The 16780-nt window shown below is 45.7% G+C and overlaps 1 long non-coding RNA gene across 1 annotated transcript; it reads left to right on the top strand.

Annotated features, from left to right (window-relative positions):
- Positions 1-181: 181 nt before the first annotated feature.
- On the top strand, positions 182-15784 carry LOC129397260 (uncharacterized). Its single transcript, XR_008624499.2, has 3 exons — positions 182-1023; positions 1441-1518; positions 5867-15784. It is a non-coding gene; the product is annotated as an uncharacterized LOC129397260 (long non-coding RNA).
- Positions 15785-16780: the final 996 nt, after the last annotated feature.

Raw genomic sequence — 16780 nt, forward strand, 5'->3', positions numbered from 1 at the left:
CTGGACAGCGCCACGCCCAGGTGTCCTGACTCATCGTCACATCACTCTGACAAGCTGGCTCGCACGCAGGTCAATCCTGATCTGTTCCCAGGCCGCACCCACGTGCCCTGCTGTTTCTCAGAGCCTCCTAGAGGGTGTTTGCTTGTGGTTCCTCTCACAGGTCAGATTCCTCCAGATTCTTCCAGCTGCCTCCACAGCTCCCCTCACCACCTTGGCTTCCCCTGGGTGGCGCTGTGTCCTTTGTCCTCTGCCCTAGGTGGATGTAAGGTTAACGGCTTCCTGCTGTTTGGCTTCTCAGCCTTTCCATCCCCTGTGTGTAACTAATCTCCCCCATTAAGTTCCTTTTAATGCTTTCTGTTTTCTTGGTTGGATCCTGACAGATGCAATTCTTTTTCAAAATACATTCTGATTTGTTATCTCACTTGATAATAATAGAGACCAGCCTGATCACTTAGCATGGGCTAAACCATTAGGATGGCTACGATCAAAACAAAAAACAAACAAAAACACACCAGAAAGTTACAAGTGCTGTCAAAGATGTGGAGAAACTAGAAGCCTTGTGCACCGTTGGTGGGAATGTAAAATGCTATATCCGCTGTGGAAAACAGTATGGAAGTTACTATAAAAAAAATATATATATATATACACACACACAGACACATATAAACGTATATACACACATGTTTGTATACAGTTATGTGTGTATGTTTGTATATAATTACAATCCAATCCAGCAGTTCCACTCTGGATATATACCCCAAAGAATTGAAAGCAGGGTCTCAGAGATTTGTATAACTCTTCACAGCAGAACTATTCATGTCAGTCAAGAGATGGAAGCAACCCAAGTGTCCACCAGCAGATCAATAAAATGTGATATATGCATACAACGGACTGTTACGCAGCCTTAAAAAGGAAGGAGATTCTGACACATGCTACGACATGGATGAACCTTGAGGACATTAGGCTGAGTGAAATAAGCCAGTCACAAAAAGGACCAATACTGCATGATTCCACTTCTGTGAGGTACTTAGAGTAGTCAAATACACAGAGCTAGAAAGTGGACTGGGTGCATAAATGCCCATCAGTGATGTTACCTAATCATTTATGCAGCTACCGTATAGAAAAGGCAGGACTGTGCTGCTCATTTTATAGGTGAGGGAAGCTGAGAAATACCAAGAAGTGAGGTAACCTACTCAAGGTCACCTACAAAACTGATGATAGGGCAGCGTTAGGTTGTGATTCCTGGTTTCTAACCTTGTGGGCTTCCCATTGCAGAAAGAGGCCTTCACTGAGGGTCCCTCTGTGTGAGCCCTGGATGCGCTTTCTGCTGTGGTTTGGTTGCAGGGAGGGAAGGTCATTAACAAAACCCACTCTCCTCTAGCACTGCAGCAAAACTCATCCTAACAATCATCTTCTCTTGCTTCCCTGTCTCCCTTGAAGCCCTTCAACCAGGCCTTCGTTCCACCGTGCCAGCAAAATTGTTCATCACAAAATCGCCAGACGCTGTCGGCTAGTGCGGTGAGTTTCGGCCCTCAGCCCCAGGACGGCACCGCGGGCTCCTCTCTTGACTGTTCCTCCTCCTGAGACCTCAGCGTTGTTGCGCCTGGGATATCCCCTCTTTTCTCTCTCGGCACCCTCTGGGCCAGCCCGTGTTGTTAAAACCCTCTGCGTGCAGAGCGTCCCCCACTTCTCCACCGGGCATCTAACAGACACCCTGGAGGTGACATGCAGAACCAAACACTTCACTCCTGACTTCCCCTTCTCATCCCCCAAAACCTGTAGCTAACCCCTCCTTCCGCACCTCAAGAAATCGCACCCCATCAGCAAGTCCCACCAGCTCTACCTTGGAAACAGATCCAGTACCAGCCGATTCTCTCCTCCACCACTAACCCCACATCTGGGCGCCCCCCTGCACCCCACTACGGAGCCCCTGTTTTGGTCAGATGATGTCACTCCCCCAGTGCTCCCCACCTCACACTCACAGAAGCAACTTCCTCACCTCGCCCACGCTGCCCTGTGGAATGGCCGGGACCTGTCTGCCTCTACTCCCCTACTTTCTCCCCACTCCATGCCAGTCTATGACTGGTGGCCTTTGGGTTGTTTCTGGATCTGTCAAACATGTTCCCACTTCGGTGCCTTTGTCCTTGCTGTTCTCGGCCTAGAGCATTCCTCCTCACCCCAAATATCTTCACAGCGCCCTCGCTCATTCCTTCAGGTCTCTACTTCAATGTCACTTTTCAAAATGTCTTTCCCTGACTTCCCCGAAGCAGCAGCTCCCATCACCCTCCACCCTTTTCACTCACAAGCATAATGGACGGTAGCACACTTGTTTCCTGGGTGGTCTAAGAACAGGCAAATGCCTTTCCGAGCCCTCCCTCCCTCCCGATCCTTCATTTTGACTCTGTCCTTCCTTCTGGGCTCCATTCACAGTGGACATTGATGTGGATGGAGATGCAAAGGACCCAGACTCACACACATGCAGCAGGGCCCTGAAAGGATTTTTTTTTTTTAATTTCTTGTTCTGAAACCCTATTTCTCTGTGGTACTCGATGGCCTTGTCCCCACGGGGAGAAGCCTGGCTTTTCAGGAGCTTTAGATTTCACCGTGTCAGCACCAGGCAGGGCCTGGCCTCAGCTCTCGCAGCCACCGCATCTGCACATCCTGGGCAGGGGCTCTTCAGATGCCCGCGTCCTCCCTTCCAGTATTGTTGGACTTTAGCATAAGGTCAGGCAAGTCCCAGCTCCCACCTCCCCAAGGGGAAGGGGCCACAGCCAGCCTTTTCTTCTGCCGAGGTCTTTCACCTTGACCTACGGAAGCAGCACCCTTCGCACCAAATCCTCTCCCGCTTGCAGGAAATTATATTTTCTCCCAGAGCCCAGCAAGTGTTAGCCACGCTTCTTTTGAGGGCTTTCCAGAGTGGCGTCTGCCTCCCTTCCCTGTCTGTCATGGCCCTCTCTGTTCAGCTGGGTTTACTTGTCCCCTGCCGGGCCGCAACCTGAACTACATTCTCCCTTCCTTCAGTGTGGCGGGTCAGCTAGCACCAACCACCCCCTCATTTTTGAGACAGGATCTTGCTCTGCTGCCCAGGCTGGAATGCAATGGTGCGATCTTGGCTCACTGCAAACTCCACCTCCCGGGTTCAAGCGATTCTCCCACCTCAGCCTCTGGAGTAGCTGAGATTACAGGCGCCTGCCTGTAGACGGGGTTTCCACAGGTGGCCCAGGTGGTCTCCAACTTCAGAGCTCAAGTGATCCGCCCACCTCAGCCTCCCAAAGTGCTGGGATTACAGGCATGAGCTACCGCACCAGGCCCACCAGTGCCCCCTTTCAAAACTGAAATCTAGTAATGTCCTCTTTATCTACTATTCTTCAGTGGCTCCTTATTTCCTACAGATTAAATTCTAATTCCCCGCCTGCCACCCAGCCTTCTAGGCCCTGCCTTACGCCCCTGTGGCTCTCCCCGATGCTCTGTGGGGTCCCTCTGGACCTAGCAGTTTGGAGACTCCCGTCTTCTGTGGCTTTGCTGAGCCTGGGCTCTCTGCTGGGTGGACCTCTGTCTACTGCTCCTTCCCCTCCCTCTCCCAAGCATCCCCTTCCTCCAGGTCAGTCCTCAGGGCCCACACAGCCCTGTCACTGACTGGTGACATTGCCAATGCCTTGAGGAGTTTTGTTATCAAGCAAATGGGCTCACTGCTCAATGCACAGCGAAACCAGTAACACTGGCAGCAGCTTTTGAGAAAAGAAAGGTTTCATTGCAAAACTGACAAGCAAGGAGGCAGGAGTGGGGCTCAAATCTGTCTCCCCAGTTTGAGGTCTGGGGTAAGCTTTAAGGGATCAGAGGGCAAGGGAAGTGATTGAGCAGTGTTGGCTTGGCAGGGTCTGATTGGCGGACTTCAAATTTAACGATTTATGGAAAGGTTTGTCAAGGTAGATTTGGGCCCCAGTCTCCCAGGCCGACGGATCCCTGCTTCTGAAAGATTTCCATGTTCAGGTTCCAGTCCTGTCCTGGTCTTCTTTGTTCCAAGGGGAGGAGTCATTGGTTCTGGGTATTGTTAGAGGTCAAAGCTTGTTCCATTGTGCATGCCTGGGCAACATGGCTTGCAGTTTTGGCTCTGTTGTACCTACAAAGCAATGCGACATTCTGTCATCAACAAGGTAGGCCCAGTATGCGCTGGTCTCGCAGTTATAGTTTCTTCTTTTATTTACTAATTTTTAAAAGAATAGCTAACTGCTTGCGTGGTGATGGTCTTCTCAAGTCTCATTTCTTTGAGTCCCGCTTCCCAGCCCCTGTCACTGTCTTCATTGCCTTGGCTTTTCCGGGTGACCTCAGGTTGGGTGGCTCAGGCTTTGTGGCAAATGTTGGCTCACCAGGCTGATTCATCATGGCTCAGTCACTGTCTGGGTTGGTCGCCTGGCCCTGGTGATCTTCCTCAGGCACAGTGCCAAAGCACTTGCCACAAAATGATGTCTCCTGTCCCCCCGACCTTGGGGCAGCAGAGCCTCTCCGTGGCCACTGGCTCATAGAGCTTCTGCACTGAGGGAGATGCTCCGGCCAAGGCAGTGACCAGCAGCCACATGTAGCCTCTGCACCTGCGGGGCAGCTGAGGAACTGAATTTTAAATTTTAATTAACCTTAGTTAATTCATTATTTATATTGAATTATATTTAAAACATCATAATGTACCCACATTATTATATGTAACATACATAATATACTATTAATATATATTTATCATAGCCACATGTAGCTACTGTATTCCCACTGCCCCTCTGGAGCCTGTCGGAGATAGGGGGCGCAGTTGGCATTGTCACCACGCTGCCTGCACTTGAGTGCGAGCGGGTGCCCGGGGAGCGCTGGCGGCGCTTGCGTGCTGCTGGGGATGGGCAGACTCCTCGAGGGGCGCGGGCGAACGGTCGGGCTCTTAGACGCGGGGGGGCAGCGGCGTGCGGGGCCCTCCCCCGGTTTTCTCCTTACGCGTCCTGGGGAAACTGAGGACGCAGACGCCCTCCCACAGGAGCGTCTGAGCCAGGGCGCCTCCCAGGATGCCTCGCTGTCCCTCAGGCCTTCGTAGCGTCGGCTTGTCCAGCTAGCACCGCCCGTCCCGCTCTCTGGGGGCCCTGGCACCTCGGCCCCGCGCGGGCCTGTCCCGGGACCCCGCCGGCCACGGGCCGCTCTCAGGTGCTTTTGGCTGCAGCCCTACCCCGCTAGATTAGATTTAAAATCGCTAAAGGGGCCCTGTTCTGATAGCCTTAGAGATAAATAAGCACCTTATATAAATGGAATAGTCCCGAATTTTTCAGAAGTTGGGGAAATGTAACTTCTAATATGTTAATGGTCAAAAAGGAAAATTATTTTCATAAAAACTAACTCAGAAATGTTTTAAGAATTCAAAATCTTGTTATTTAGACAAATGTGACTGGGTTAATATTTTTGGCTTAATAAAAACAGCTATGGGCCAGGCGCAGTGACTCACGCCTGTAATCTCAGCACTTTGGGAGGCTGAAGCCAGCAGGTCATGAGCCCAGGAGTTCAAGACCAGCCTGGCCAACATGATGAAACCCCGTCTCTACAAAAATACAAGAAATTAGCCGGGCACAGGGGTGCGCGCCTGTGGTCCCAGCTTCTGCAGAGGCTGAGGCGGGAGGGTTGCTTGAGCTGGGGAAGTCAAGGCTGCAGTGAGCCTAGATCTTAACCACTGCACTTCAGCCTGGGCGACAGAGGGAGACCCTAAATCAAAAAAAAAAAAAAAAAAAAAAAAAAAAAAAGGAAAGAAAAAACTCATTTAGAAAGGGCTAATTTCTGTACAATTATTTTCCTTCTCTGTTGATTTTAAATAAACATTTAAATACTTTATTGTCATGGCCAGATGCAGTGGCTCACGCCTGTAATCCCAGCACTTTGGGAGGCCGAGGTGGGCGGATCACGAGGTCAAGAGATCAAGACCATCCTGGCCAACATGCGGAAACCCTGTCTCTACCAAAAATACAAGAATTAGCTGGGCGTGGTGGTGTGCGCCTGTAGTCCCAGCTACTCCGGAGGCTGAGGCAGGAGAATCCCTTGAACCAAGGAGGTGGAGGTTGCAGTGAGCTGAGATCGCGCCACTGCACTCCAGCTTGGCGACAGAGCGAGACTCAGTCTAAAACAAAAACAAAAACAAAAAAACCAGAAATTATTGTCAGTTTGAAATGAATAGCCAAATAGTTTCTCATGATTTGACTTCTATTTTAAGTGGTTAAATCTCTTGATAACTTTGCTTTTTGCCTTCCCAATATTGAGTCGTAATGTAAAATAAAATAAGATAAAATTCCCCAGGTTTTGCCTGGAACGTCATTTTTGAGAATGGCATTCATTTGGGATAGCTTTGATGTCTAAACACTCTTTGAATTTCCCAGAGAGTCCCTGAAAGCACTTGTTGTCTTGTTGTCTATTCTTTGAAAATGAGGTTAATAAGGGCCGGGCGCAGTGACTCACGCCTGTAATCCCAGCACTTTGGGAGGCCGAGGTGGGCGGATCACAAGGTCAGGAGTTCGAGACCAGCCTGGCAAATATGATGAAATCCGGTCTCTACTAAAAATACAAAAAAATTTGGTGGGCGTGGTGGTGCATGCCTGTAATCCCAGCTACTTGGGAGGCTGAGGCAGGAGAATTGCTTGAACCCAGGAGGCAGAGGCTGCAGTGAGGTGAGATTGCGCCACTGCGCTCCAGCCTGGGCGACAGAGCGAGACTCCATCTCAAAAAAAAAAAATGAGGTTAATCATGTTTATAATTATTTTGTCAAAAAATTTTGACTTTATTATCTCATTTTGCAGGATGCAGAAACAACCATATTTCCTTGTCAGTTGCACTATTGTTGTAATGAACTGTCATCTAGTCTTTTGTATTTGAACATTATCTGGCTAGATAAGGAATTCCCCCTTTCTATTTTTCTCATAAGTTATCTATAATTCATAACAATTTAGTAGACTATACTTTTGTAAACAGAAATGAACTGTTTGTAAAGTGATTTCTTCATGCCTGACCCTTCTAGAATTCAAAACGCTTACTGAGTATTCTTATTTTCATGGAAATGTAAGTTATTGTCATAAATTCAGTAAGAATATGTCCTTCTTGTTAATGGGAAATAGTTGGAAACATTGATGATACAACCAAGGCCTTGTCTGGAATGTCATACTTGAGGATGATGCTCATTTAATCATATATGACCAGACACTTTTAAGGAGCTAAGGTTGACTTTATGGAGCCAACACTTACAAAGCCCTCTTGGAAAAACCAGCCTGGTATCTGGCTTACAGTGTTCCAGAATTATAATTGAGTAAGGAAGGTCGACCTTCCTTACTTTCCTTTCCTGACCAACCCAGGAACCTTAGGATATTTTGGGAACCCTTCTAAGAGAGGAATTTGCTCAAATCTATAGATACTGCCAGTGAGATCTGGTGGTGACTTCTTAAGTTGGCTTCTTGGCCTCAGTGGTTTTTAAAATTTCACTCCTTATGCAAAATTCTAATAAAGGAAACTCAGAAGGCGTATGGTAAATGGCCATTCTTGCTGTACCTATAAAAATAACCAGGCCAAATCTAATCAGACTAACTTTGTCTGATGTGGTGTGTGTATGGTGGTAGGGGACCGGGGGCGGGGGGTCGATAATAAGCTTTCTTTGAGGTTATTCTTATCAAAATGAGGGAGATTGAAGAAAAATACTTGTGTTTCAATGGAAAGCTATGCACACTTCATAGCACATTTTTCTAGGTTACAGGTTCTAGCCTCGTTCATTGTATTTAATCTACTTTACCTCTTTGTAAATCACAAGTAACTGATGCATACGTAAACACTCCCTTGTCTGGTAGAGATTCTTCCTCAATGTAGCAGAATAGATTTTGACACCTAGCTGCTAATAGGACTGGATCCTGCTACTTTGCCCATACTGTCAATCATTACCAAATTTTTCATTCTTCCTGTTTCCATTAATATCTGGTTATGGCTAAGTGTGGTGGCTCATGCCTGTAATTCCAGCACTTCAGGAGGCCGAAGTGAGAGGATTGCTTGAGGCCTGTAGTTTGAGAACAGACTGGGAGACACAGTGAGACCTTGTCTTTACAAAAAAATATAATTAGCCAGGTGTGGTGATACACACCTGTAGCCCTAGCTACTTGGTAGGCTGAGGTAGAAAGATTGCTTGAGTCCAGGAATTCAAGACTGCATTGAGCTATGATTGCACCACTGCACTCTAGCCTGAGCAATAGAATGAAACCCTCTCTCTTAAAAAAAAAAACACAAAACTAAATGAAGATTAAATGACAATGTCTCATTGGAGAGTATCAATAAAGGAGTAGAAATTATAAAAATGAACCAAATAAAAAATTCTGGAGATGAAAAGTACAATAAACAAAATGAAAAGGCCAGGAGTGGTGGCTCACATCTGTAATCCTGGCACTCTGGGAGGCTAAGGCAGGAGGATTGCTTGAGCCCAGAAGTTCGAGACCAGCCTGGGCAACATAGTGAGACCTCGCCTCTAAAACAAAACAAAACAAAAACAAAATGAAAAATTCACTGGATAGGATAAACAGTAGATTTGAGTTGGCAGAAAAAAGTATCAGTGAACTTGACACATCAGTAGAAATAATGCAATCTGAAAAATAGAGAAAAATATGAAGAAAAATGAGCAGAGCATCAGAGCAATATGGGACACCACTGAGTGCACCAACATATTGATATGGTTTAGCTTTGTGTCCCCACCCAACTCTTATATCAAATTGTAATCCACGATGTTGGAAGTGGGGCCTGGTGGGAAGTGATTGGATCATGGGGGTGGTTTCCAATGATTTAGCATCCCCCTTGGTTGCAATAGTGAGTGTGTTTTTGTGAGATCTTGTCATTTAAAAGTGTGTAGCACCTCCCCCCTCCCTCTTTCTTCCTCCTGCTCTGGCCATGTAAGACATGCCTGTTCCCCCTTTGCACTCTGCCATGATTGTAAGTTTTCTGAGGCCTCCGCAGAAGCTGAGCAGATGCTGCCATGCTTCCTGTACAGCCTGCAGGACCATGAGCCAATTAAACCTCTCTTCTTTATAAATTACCCAGTCTCTGGGATTTCTTTATAGCTATGTGAGAATGGACTAATACAGAAAATTGGTACTGAGGAGTGGGACATTGCTATAAAGATACCTGAAAATGTGGAAGTGACTTTGGAACTGGGTAATGAGCAGAGGTTGGAAGAGTTTGGAGGGCTCAGAAGAAGACAGGAAGATGAGGGGAAATTTGGAACTCCCTACGGACTGGTTAAATGGTTGTGACCAAAATGCTGATAGTAATATGGATAGTGAAGACCAGGGTGAGGAGGTCTCAGATGGAAATAAGGAACTTAATGGGAACTGGAGCAAAGATAACCTTTGTTATGTATTCGCAGAAGAACCTGGTGGTGGTGTGCCCCTGCCCTAGGGATCTGTGGAACTCTGAACTTGAGAGTGATGATTTAGGGTATCTGGTGGAAGAAATTTCTAAGCTGCAAAGTGTTTACAGATTGGCCTGGCTGCTTCTAACAACCTACGCTCATATGTGTGAGCAAAGAAATGACCTGAACCTGGAACTTATATTTAAAAGGGAAGCAGAGTGTAAAAGTTTGGAAAATTTGTAGCCTGGCCGTGTGGTAGAAAAGAAAAGCTAATTTTTGGCAGAGGAATTCAAGCAGGCTGCATAAATTTGCATAAGTAAAGAGGAGCCCAAGTGCTAATAGCCAAGACAATGGGGAAAAGGTCTAGAAGGCATTTCAGAGACCTTCATGGCAGCCCCTCCCAGCACAGGCCTGGATGCTTCAGAGGACTGAATGGTTTTCTAGGTCAGGCCCAGGGCCCCTAGCTGCCCTGCACAGCCTTGAGACTCTACTCCCTGCATCGCAGCTGCTCCAGCTCCAGTTGGCTGAAAGGGGCCCTGGCCACTGTTTCAGAGGGTGCAAGCCATTAAATTTGGCAACTTTCATGTGGTGTTAAGCCTGCAGGTGCACAGAATGCAAGAGTTTAGGCTTGGGAGCCTCTGCCTAAATTTCAGAGGATGTATGGAAATGCCTGGATATTCAGGCAGAAACCTGCTGCAGGGGCAAAGCCCTCATACAGAACCTCTACTAAGGCAGTGTGGAAATGTGGGGTTGGAGCCCCCACACAGACTCCCCACTGGGGGACTACCTAGTGGAGCTGTGAGATGAGGACCTCTGTCTTCCAGACCTCAGAATGGTAGATCCACTGGCTGCTTGCATCCTGCACCTGGAAAAGCCACAGGCACTCAGGACCATCCCTTGAGAGCAGCCATGTTGGCTGAACCCTGCAAAGCCACAGGGGGAGAGCTTCCCAAGGCCTTGGGAGCCCAGCTCTCACACTCGTGTCCCCTGGATGTGGGGCATGGTGTCAAATGAGATTATTTTGGACCTTTAAGATTGAACGACTACCCTGCTGGGTTTTGAACTTGCATGGGGCCTGAAGCCCCTTTCTTTTGGCTGATTTCTCCCTTTTGGAATGGGAGTATTTAACCAATGCCTGTACCCCCATTGGAAGTAACTAACTTGTTTTTGATTTTACAGGCTCATAGGTGGAAGGAACTTGCCTTGTCTCAGATGAGATTTTGGACTTTTGAGTTAATGCTGGAATAAGTTAACACTTTGTGAGACTGCATGATTATATTTTGAAATATCAGAAGGACATGAGATTTGGGAGGGGCCGGCGGCAAAATGATATGGTTTGTGTCCCCACCCAAATCTCGTGTTAAATTATAATTCCCAGTGTTAGAGGTGGGGCCTGGTGGGAGGTGACTGGATCATGGGGGCAGTTTCCAGTGGTTTAGCACCATCCTCCTTAGTCATAATAGTGAGTTCTCATAAAATCTGGTCATTTACAAGTCTGGGCCAGGCACAGTGACTCACACCTGTAATCCCAGCACTTTGGGGGGCCAAGGGGGGCAGATCACCTGAGGCCAGGAGTTCAAGACCAGCCTGGCCAACATGGCGAAACCCTGTCTCTACTAAAAACACAAAAATTAGTTGAGTATGGTGGTGGGTGCCTGTAATCCCAGCTACTTGGAAGGCTGAGGCAGGAGAATTACTTGAACCTGGGAGGCAGAGGTTGCAGTGAGCAGAGATTGCACCACTGCACTCCAGCCTAGGCCAGAGTGAGACTCTAGCTCAAAAAAAAAAAAAAAAAAAAAGTAGCACCTCCCTGCTCCTTCTCTTTTCCTTCTGCTCTGGCCATGTAAGATGTGCCTGTTTCTCCTTCACCTTCTGCCATGAGTATAAGTTTCCTAAGGCCTCCCCAGAAGGCAAGCAGATGCTGCCATGCTTCCTGTACAGCCTGCAGAACTGTGAGCCAATTAAATCTCCTTTCTTTATAAATTACCCAGTCTCAGGTATTTCTTTATAGCAATGCAAAAATGGACTAATACACATAAGAATAATGGAGAGAAGTGAGAAAGGGACATAAAAATTATTAGAAGGCACAATGGCTGAAAATTTCCCCAAATTATTTGCTTATTTATTTAAAATTTATTAATATTATTATGTTTATAGAAAGAGTCTTGCTCTGTCACCCAGCCTGGAAGGCAGTGGCACAAGCATAGCTCACTCTAACTTTGACTCCCTGGGCTCAAGCATTTTTCCTGCCTCAACCTCCCAAGTAGCTAGGACTACAGGCATGCACCCCAATGCTCAGCTAATTTTCAAGTTTTTTGTAAAGACAGGGTCTTGCTGTATTTCCTAGGCTGGTCTTGAACTCCTAGCCTCAAATGATCATCCCACCTCAGCCTCCTAAAGTCCTGAGCTTACTCATCACCTAAAGGCAAGAGCCACTGTGCCTGACCAATTTCCCCAACTTTGATGAAAAACATTATTCTAAACATCTGAGAAACAATGAATTCCAAGTAGGATGAACACAAAGGCATTCACACTCAGACATATTATAGTCAAATTTTGAAAGCCAAAGATAAAGATAAAATCTTAAATGCAGCAAAATGAATACAATTCATTGTGTACCAGTAGTACAATAATATTGACAAATGATGTCTCATCAGAAGCAATGGGGGCTAGAAAGCAGTGGTATGACATGTTCAAAGTGCTTAACAGTAAAAACAAAACAACAACAAAAAACCTGTTAACCAATAATTCCATACCCAACAAAACTATCTTTCAACAATAATGGCAAAATAAAAAGCACTCCAAAATAAATAAAATCTGACTGAATTTATTGCTACCAGTCCTGAGTAACAAGAAGTATTTAAGGTTTTTCAGATAGAAAGCAAGTGACACCAGAAACTAATTTGAATCCACATGAAAAACAAAAGTGTTGGTAAAAGTAGATAATTACAAAAGAAAGTATAATTGCATATTTCTTCTTCTTTCTTCTCTTAACTGATCTAAAAAGTAATTGCATAAGAAAATATGCATGTAACTTGTTATGGGTTATGCACATATAGGAATGTAATATGTGTCAATATTTTGTCAAAATGTTATTTAACAGTAACAGCACAAAGGAGATGGATGAAAAATTACAGCCAACATCTCTTATGAATATACACAAAAATCCTCAACTAATTACTAGCAGCCTAATCCAGCAACATATACAAAGGATTATATACCACATTGAAGTGGGATTTATCCCAGGAATGCAAGGTTGGTATAATATATTAACATCAATCACTGTAATACACTACATTAATACACTGAAGGACAAAACTCATATGGACCTTTCAACAGACATAGAAAAAGCATTTGACAAAATCCACCACTATTTTTTTTTTTTTTGAGATGGAGTCTCACTCTGTCATCCAGGCTGGAGTGCAGTGGCACGATCTTGGCTCACTGCAACCTCTGCCTCCCAGGTTCAAGCGATCATCATGCTTCAGCCTCCCGAGTAGCTGGGACTACAAGCATGCGCCACCATGCCCAGCTAATTTTTGTATTTTTAGTAGAGACGGGGTTTCACCATGTTGGCCAGGCTGGTCTCAAACTCTTGACCTTGTGATCTGCCTGCCTTGGCCTCCCAAAGTGCTGAGATTATAGACATGAGCCACCGTGCCTGGCCCACCACTCTTTCATGATAAAACAAACAAATGAAAACAAGAACAGAAGAGAACTTCTACCAACAATGGAAGAGAGCTTCCTCCTCAACACAGTAAAGGGGTTTATGAAAAACCCACAGCTAAAATCATATATATATATTTTGAGACAAAGTCTCACTCTGTAGCCCAGGCTTGGAGTGCAGTGTTGCTATCCTGGCTCACTGCAGCCTTGACTTCCTGGGCCCAAGTGATCCTCCCCCCTCAGCCTCCGAAGTAGCTGGGACTACAGACAGGCGCATGCCACCATGCTTTGCTAATTTTTTTTTTTTTTTAATTTTTGTAGAGACAGGAGCTCCTTATGTTGCCTATGCTGGTCTTGAACTCCCGGACTCAAGTAATCCTTCTGCCTCAGCTTCCAAAAGTGCTGAGATTACAGGTGTGAGTCACCATGTGTGTCCTAAAATCATGTTTAATGATGAAAGACTGTATGCTTTCAGCCTATGATCAGGAAAATGACAAGGATGTCTGCTCTTTCCACTTCTAGTTTCTAGCCAGGGACAATAGGCAAGAAAAAGAAAAGGCATCAGGACTGGAAGAAATGAAGTAACACCCTCTATTTGCAGATGACATGGTCTTGTGTATAGAATAGTCTAAGGAATTTCCAAGAAAGCACTGGAATTAACAAGTACAGTAGGATTTTAGGATACAAGATTAATATGCAAAATTTATTTGTGTTTCTATATGCCAGCAGTCATAATCTGAAAAGGAAATTAAGAGAACAATTGCATTTGCAATCATATCAAAAGGAGTAAAATACTTAGGAATAATTTATCTAAATGAGTACAAGACTTACACACACTGAAAACCACAAAACATTGTTCAGTAGAATTAAGGAAAATCTAAATAAATGGCAAGACATCCTATGTTAATGGATAAGAACACTCCTTTATAGCCACACTCACTCCCGTACTGCAACCATTCCCAGTCTCTGGCAACCACTAATCTATTTGTCATCTCTATAATTTTGTCATTTGAAGGATATTATATGAGTAGAATCATACAGTATGTGATCTTTGCAGGTTGCCTTTTTTCACTCAGCATAATGCCCTTGAGATATATCCGAGTCGTTGCGTGTATCTTACCCTGCCTTGTTATGTAAGCTTTGAATATTTTTTAGAATTCCGTTTTTACTTATCTATACTGTTTTGGGGGTATATCTCTTTGTATAGATTTTTTTGTGGTTGTTCTAAAAAGCCATACATATATAACTTATGCACAGCCTACTGGTGGCAGCATATTACCAGTTCAAATAAAGTGTAGAAAACTTACCTCCTGTTAATTCCCTGTATTAGTCAGGAGTCTCCAGAGAAATGGAACCAATAAGATATGCATATATATAAATACAAAAGGAGATTTATCATGAGGAATTGGCTTGTATGACTATGGAGGCCAAGATGTCCCATGATCTGCCACCTGCAAGGGGAAAATTCAAGAAAGATGGTATAATTCAGGCTGAGTCAGAAAGGCTGAGAACCAGGGGAGCTGATGGTATAAACCCCAATGCAAGGGCAAGAAAAGATGAGATGAGACATCCCAGCTCAAGCAGGCAAGAAGGAAAAAGGGTGAATTCCTCCTTCCTCTGCCTTTTGTTCTGTACAAGTCTTCAGTGGATTGGATGGTGCCCACCCACGCTGGGGAGGGCAGTGTACTTTGCTGAGTGAGTCCACAGATTCAAATGCTAACCTCACCCAGAAACACAGCAGCAGACACAGCAGAAACAATGTTTAATCTGGGCAGACAACGGCCTGTCAAGTTGAGACGTAAAATTAGCCAGCACAGTTAATCCATTTCCCTCCCCCATGTATAATCCTCTTAAATATTTCTTTCCTGGCCCACGATAGTTTCATCACACACACATGCTTATCAGCATTCAGTGGAATACTTGGGGGAACCCTCTAGAGATCTGTGTCCACTCTCTGTGCAGCCTCCTCCTGTCTGGTATCCAGTCCTGTGGCATCTGGCTGCCTTGGTCTCCCTGTACTCTCAGCTCCACAACTCGAGGAGTCTTCTGAGCCCCACCTGGCTTTCCCCTCCCTGGGCGAGGCCTTGGAAGTACTCTCACAGCAGAACGCTGGGGCAATCATGGCTTCCTTTGTTGCCCATCTCTTACAGATCGCTGTCCCTCGCTGCTTGATGTTCAGTATCCCAGAAACAATTGTTTCATGTATTTTGTCTGGCTGCTGCTACTCCATCTTGGCTGGGTACAGAAGTCTTAGTAATTTTTTCTTGTTTAAGAAAATACAGTTTTTTAATAAAGATATGTCATTGTATTCATATTGCATTCATATGTAATAGTTTTCTTATTGAGTTGTAAACTAATAATGAAATATTCTTGGCCGGGCGCGGTGGCTCACGTCTGCAATCCCAGCACTTTGGGAGGCCGAGGCGGGCAGATCATCTGAGGTCAGGAGTTCGAGACCAGCCTGGCCAATATGGTGAAACCCTGTCTTTACTAAAAATACAAAAATTAGCTGGGTGTGGTGGCACTTGTCTGTAATCCCAGCTACTCAGGAGGCTGAGGCAGAAGAATTGCTTGAACCCGGGAGGCAGAGGTTGCAGTGAGCCGAGGTCGCCATTGTACTCCAGCCTGGGTGACAAGAGCGAAACTCTGCCTCAAAAGAAAAAAAAAAAGAAATATTTTATTTATTGTTTTTGAGACACAGAGGCTCGCTCTGTTGTCCAAGCTGGAGTGCAGTGGCGCCCTCTCGGCTCACTGCAACCTCCGCCTCCAGGGTTCAAAAAATTCTCCTGCCTCAGCTTCCTTAGTAGCTGGGACTACAGGTGTCCACTATTATGCCCGACTAATTTTTGTATTTTTCGTAGAGACAGAGTTTCGCCATATAGGCCAGGAGGGTCTTGAACTCCTGACCTTAGGTAATCCACCTGCCTCGGCCTCCCAAAGTGCTGGGATTACAGACGTTAGCCACCATGCCCGGCCATAAATTAATAATGAAATATTCTTAACATGTATCATTTAAATTTCTATTATGGTAAATATTGATAGATATAGCCCATATAAATAAATGCTCTTTGATATACTCAACACTTCTTAAGAGTATAAGACAGTGGTATTGAGACCAAAAAGTTTGAGAACCACTTTCACATATGAGTTTTCTTACGCCTTACAACATTCTTATGAGGAAGGTACTGTTGTTATCAACCTTATTTTATACATGAGGAGACTGAAGCCGAGAGAAGTGAAGGAGTTGTCCAAGATCATACAGTGAGTGTGAGACAGTATCTGAACCCAAGTAGCCCGGCTCTGTAGTCTACGTTCCAGGATCCACCGTGCCACGCTGCCTCCATTAGCATATGTTTTCAGACTGTTACAACACTTTTAAGCTTCACAGAGTAAACATCAGATGCAGGCCCAGCCCTGTTCTTCCCCAGCACCTGCACCCACTTCTTGTCCAGCAGAGGCCATGGGCTCCAAGTGTCTTTGCGTTGCCCACGTCTGGCAGAAGGTGTGTGGTTGATCTCCCTCACCCTTTGACCTCACACCAATGGGCTGGATCCACCTGGACAGAAGCGCAGTGGGGTTGCAGCTTCTCTTGGGGGTACGTCGCAGAGGTGGTGGGCCTGCCCGTAGCTGGTCAGCCCTGTGCACATGCCCATTTGGCAGATCAACGTTAGTGCCGGGCCAACTTACTGCACTGTGGGCTTCCCAGGCTGCCTCTCCTGGGGCAGATCT

This window comes from Pan paniscus, chromosome 13 (assembly GCF_029289425.2).
Source record: "Pan paniscus chromosome 13, NHGRI_mPanPan1-v2.0_pri, whole genome shotgun sequence".
NCBI classification, from domain to species: domain Eukaryota; kingdom Metazoa; phylum Chordata; class Mammalia; order Primates; family Hominidae; genus Pan; species Pan paniscus.